The sequence below is a fragment of the Pomacea canaliculata genome, linkage group LG2 (assembly GCF_003073045.1).
Source record: "Pomacea canaliculata isolate SZHN2017 linkage group LG2, ASM307304v1, whole genome shotgun sequence".
In the NCBI taxonomy this organism is placed as follows: domain Eukaryota; kingdom Metazoa; phylum Mollusca; class Gastropoda; order Architaenioglossa; family Ampullariidae; genus Pomacea; species Pomacea canaliculata.
In genome coordinates, this window is record NC_037591.1 from 33,501,834 (window position 1) to 33,507,606 (window position 5,773).

Sequence of the window (5,773 nt, forward strand, 5' to 3'; positions counted from 1 at the left end):
AGTGAGTCCTGGGCGGTCCAAAGAGCAGCAGGAAGGAACGGAAGACTGGATGGAAGAGACGAGTTCGGAAGACAAGATTTCAAGGCTGGCGTTAGTCCGCGAATTTGTTTTCTCTTCCTGTCGAGAAGAAACTAGCCATGGCACTTCAGGAAATGTCGCAGGCCTTCCAGGAACCAAGAAAGGCGGAAGCTACTTGTGGCGATCAGCGGGAATGTCTTCTAAGTGCAGAGTTAATGTTGTTTTGATTTAAATTAAAAATATATATGTTTCCGAAAAGGCACCAAAGAACCTGACAATTTGGGAATGCATTAGGAAATAAAGAAATACTAACTCACGAATCGGATTAATGGACTTAAAACAAAACGAGACTTGGGAAAATAATGGCTTAGCTCAAGAGTGCTATAAGCCTGCAGGCGACACACTTTTGGGCATCTTGACACAAACCAGTATGATTGAATTCAATCTTCAGGACCTTAGCTGAGTATATGAGCTCACGCAGCATAGTCATCATGGGAGGGCGTGGGAGGGAATTGAACTTGAAGAGTACAACACCTTCTAATTGCTTCTGTCGAATCGGAAATGAACATAGTCCGAGGACAAATCACAGAGAAATCACAGGGAAGAGGCCAAAAATAATAAACGTGATATCGTTGTCTCGATATCTAAAACTAGATGTTGTTCTGTTGGGGTTCATTTCCCAGTCTGGACATCTGTGGACCCAGTCTGTGTTTGCTCATCCCTGGCACGGGATTAGAAGGCGTTTCTTGTTTCTTGCTTTTTCTTGTGGTTTGCTCTTCCAACGCCAACAACGAAACCGAGAATCTGATCGGCCACAGAAGTCGCCGACTTACAACAAACCGCTCTCCCCGTGTCTTTGGAACGAAACACGTGTCAGGCGGGATTTACGATATGTCGAGGTCCGCGAATATTCGCGTACCGGTTTGGTGGCGCCTGTCATCAATACAGAGATGAAACTTTGCAAACATGCACATCAGTTGTTCATCAAGATCTCGCCTGGACACGCTGTCTCACCTTTTTCTGCAATATAGGACATCTCAGGTTATGACGAGAAGGCAGATGGAATCTGCCAGGCTTTGTCTACTAGACATAGACAGTTGCAAAACCCGACATCGGCGTAAAACACCAATATCCACCCCCTGTCCATCCCCACCCCGTCAATATTAAAGGAACAGACAAGGCACATTTGTATGGAATAATCTCTTAGAGGATCCAAGGACAAAACATGGACCGCAAGGCCACGTTCTGCCTGTGCCTGTAAGCATGCCGACACCCGCCATTCGCCACCCACCCAACCAACCCACACATCTGCAGGTCCACACCAGTAGCACCCAACTTCACCCCCATCCCGAACATTTTATTGTCTGTTCGCCTTTCCTTTCTGCCATATACGTGCAAAACACGGTGACAACCTCCACTGTTGCCAACCTACGATCAAGCATACGCACAGCAAACAATCAAAAACACGTACAACTCTGCCTTAAAATTCAATTTACGCGGCCAACGCATGAACAGTATAAAGTACCGGCACCTCCTAGATCACCAAACCAGCGACAAACAAAGGTGAAGCAGAGCATACATCACTCTCGCAAAGCACTCGCGACGTTTCCTGCCGAGCTTTCATCGCAGAAGCACTGACTCGAACATAGCCACAAATAGTCAACAGCGACTGACCCCATCCAGGTACCTTGAACCACTTCTCGATAGCTTCCACGTCTGGCAGAGCAGAGACCACGAAAAGAACGCCACAAAAAACACTCAACACAAACCACACAGTAGTGAACCCAACCAAGAGGATGCCCATAGTCTTTCCATTATAGAGGTTTTTTTCAGTAGATACATATATATATTGTTCCTGCGAAGAATATTTACTTCAGCATTGACTATTGCAACAGTCGACAAGCTTTAGTAGAAAAATCTGGCAAGAAATTTAAAAGAATATTCACACAAAACTCACAAGATGGACGCAACTTGGGAACAGGACAATTTATACTTCTGATGCTACCCGTGGCGAGCGGAGATGGTTAATATACCAAACTTTTGCTAGTCTGCAGCACGGAAGCCATCTCTTAGTCATGGAAGGTAACTCTTACTAATCAATATATGGTATGACCACAGGTTAGGTTTGATTTAAATGTTCCATAAAGCTTATTAAAAGAAAGGTAAGACAGAAAGTGTAAAATTGGTGGAAAACGTGGTTTGTCAATCATTCAAAGGTGAACAAACACCACGATGGCAGCAGCCTCATAAATGGTGATTTTCTCGCCCTGTCACCTCCAGCTTTCACTTTTGAGGGGCGGCTATCTATGGGAAGTTTATTTCTTATTCGTATGTTGTCTTCCTCATGATATACGAACGAGAGGAGTAAATAATTTAGTTGGTTTGGTGTCGTTTGCCAAATTTGTTTCGGGGACACAAACTCCAGACAAAAGAAAAAAAGGCCAGCTACCCGTGACACGAGACTCGGTCCCAAACACGGTGAGCTAAAGAAACTGAAAGGTGGACTACTAAGTCCCTGAGTGTTTACTCTACAGTTGAGCTCATGCTTGCTCCGTGCTTATCTTCGACAAATATTTGTTATGTACTTATGAATAAACCATCAGAATCATTTGATATTTTCGACAGTGAATTAATAGCATATAAATTTGCACTGACGGCAATGAATTGCCAATCAAACTACACCACACCCGTGCGCACGCAAGCAGGCGCGAACACACACACACACAGACAATCACAGAGTGACCTGAAGCTAGATTACTTCGATGCAAGCTCAGCGACCCTTTTAACAACAGATTAAATACATTTCTCCCTCAACCAATAACCAAAATATACTAAAAGCATGATACAGAGTAACAAAAAGATGAAACATACACACACAGCTCAAATATCATCATTTGCCATCACTTAGCTTATGTTTTCTCTCAATCGAAACCTCTCTCTCTTCTCCAAGAACACACAGACATACGATGGCGTGTAACCACCTCGAGCCCAAACACCCAAAATGAAAGCTCAATGAAACGATGTAAGCACACTCTTTTCTTAGCCTTTCTGTGCCGCCTACGCCAGCACTCATCGTTACAATGGTTTCACTGTCTCTTAACTCCCAACTTTCTCTCCTCTCTTCTCTTCACCGAATCCATTCCCCTAATACCCCTCTCTCTAAAGCACAAACTCTAACCGCGTTTTACTCTCATACACCTTCTCTGAATAATGAATTGCGATAAACACCAATTCACAATTGTTCTAGATGAAATGGATCCCTGTTGTGAAATAAAGTCGGATCTGTGTCCAAGTCATTCGGAGTAAATATCGACCGTCCCCCGCTCTTTCTCCTTTCGCTTTTCTCGTGAGAATAACGATTACCAATGCGACATAGTCCCATTAAACAGCAACTTCCGAACAAGCAGAACCCAAGTTCATGTGCCTGGTTCATTGTCATTGAAGGCCAAAAGCAGTAGCGGATGATAATAGCTTGCATGAAGAATCAAATATTGTTCTTCAACGAAAAAACTCGCTGCACCCTACTCTCCTGGCGCCTGCTAACTAGCATTTATTTCGATCTTTTTTAATTGATCTCCAATACACTTGCCTTTACCACCCGAAGATAACTACACCCTAGCGAAATACCGCCAGAAATGTCAAGCTACTGATTATTGACAATTATGTTACCTAAATAATCACACAGTCCACGCCAGAAGAAACATGCAGAGAGCACATCGGATCCAAAAGGCAAACACAACTTCAGAACCTTCGACTTTCTTGGAAGCGAACTTTTACCCGAACACAGCCAGCGGAAATATCATGTAACTCCCTGTAATAATAGGTTTATCTTTTATATACCACTCGAAATCCACTCGGACTAACCCAAAAATCCCAATTAACTACACCAAATATGCGACAGCAGCTTCGCGAAGAGGACAACAGCATCTGTTCTTGTTCCTAGCTTCAGGAGCTTGCCATAAAGTTCTACAGCGCCTCTGGACAAGTGAATTTAACGAGCACCACGATGAAGATAAAATGTACTCGAGCTTCATCCTGCTACCAGTCTCCTGTCCTTCCCTGAAATTAAGGAAAGCTAGACGGTAGTCCACCCTCTCAAGGGTTACATAGTGCCGATGCCCGTCAAGTTGGTCGTCATGGCCTTATTAGCCTGATTATACAAACCAGTTCCCTGTAGTCGGGTAGGGTGTACAGCTAATCAAGCATACTGCTCATCCGTTATCGACTGACCAATCAGTTTACACGGGTGCCATGCTGTCTTTCTTTGGACTACGGCCGGTGTAGAATAGAAGTAAATCCTCTGAAATTTCGCTTGTAGGTCTCTGAAGATGAAGCAGACCTCCTAACAACGATTTCATTTCATCCCGATATCGCACTTTGACCTCTGGGTCAGGCTTTGCTGCCGTGAATTTGATGACTTTGCCCTGACTGACATTATTAACTCCCAGGGTGCTGGTTTGGGCGCACAACTCGTCACACATCTGGAATCAGTCAGTGAATGACAGCGCGAGCAAAGGTCGCCAATGTCATCCCTCTACTCCAAACTGAACGATCCACGTAAACAAATACTCTCCGTGGTTTCTACTTGATGCGTGAACACACTCCCCTTCGCACTAAAGAGAGTTTGTGAACTGACCCTAGACAGGAACAAATATCTCTCTAAGGTTTGGAGATATATCGATACCCTTAGATAATTGAATAGATAAAGCATCTAATAAGGAGGAAGTATTCTCGTACCTGATTTTAGTTGCTGGAACATAGTAGTTAGACTTAACCTCCCCTGTCAACAGAGTCTCGCAAACATTTTGGAATCCATGGTTTTTATAAAGGGTCATCGTGTAGTCGGTGTGTTTGATAGACTATCGACCTGCTACATTCAGATCAGAAACAAGAGAAAAAGAGAAAGAAAGCGAGAACAACAACAACAAGACAAAGTAAGCAGACCAAAAAAAAAAACAAAAGCCAAAAACAAAAGGAAGCCAAGAACAAAGGAAGAAAATCCAAAGGCCAAAAAAGAAACAATACAAAATACATCCAAGAAGATAAAACACAACAGCAAAACAGTATAATTAATCATAAAAGTTATTAAGAAACGATAAGCCCAAAAACAAAAAGGAACGAACCTTACCTGACAAACAAAAACAAAGCACAAACACCCATAATAAACCAAACACAAACTAAAACCAATCCGCTAGCAGACCTCCTGTCAAGAGTAGTTTTTAGAAGAAAGGACAGATTGCCGATCAGACGAATTCCAACTTTACGCATCGAGACATGCCGCCGACCGGTTTTTTAAGCAGACGGCTGGAACCCGTGTAAGTTCTTCCATCAGGTCGCTGCATTGACGGTAAAAACACCTTGGCACGACAGACGATACTGTAGATTGCTTTCCACTCGCATGCATTGTTTTGGGCCTACAGTTCCAATGAAGGGATCAGATGTGCCTATGAACAGTTGGAGGAAACGTACAGAGGGCTAGGAAGCACCGAAAAAAGAAATGAAAGAAGTTGGTCGTGGCTTGAGGTGAAGCCGAAAATTGTCATGCCTTGCAGACTGCGACTTCTCGACGAACTACAAGACAACTTAGAATCAGACAACCCAACAAGAAGAAATCAGTCGTCACCAAGCAACAGAACGACAAATGTACCGACCCAACAACAAGCACCTAACTCCAGGCGACCACCTATTCACAGTATTTTTTTTTTAAACAAATAGATTGTAGCCGTCTTAGCAGTTTCTCCATTTTCGATGTGTC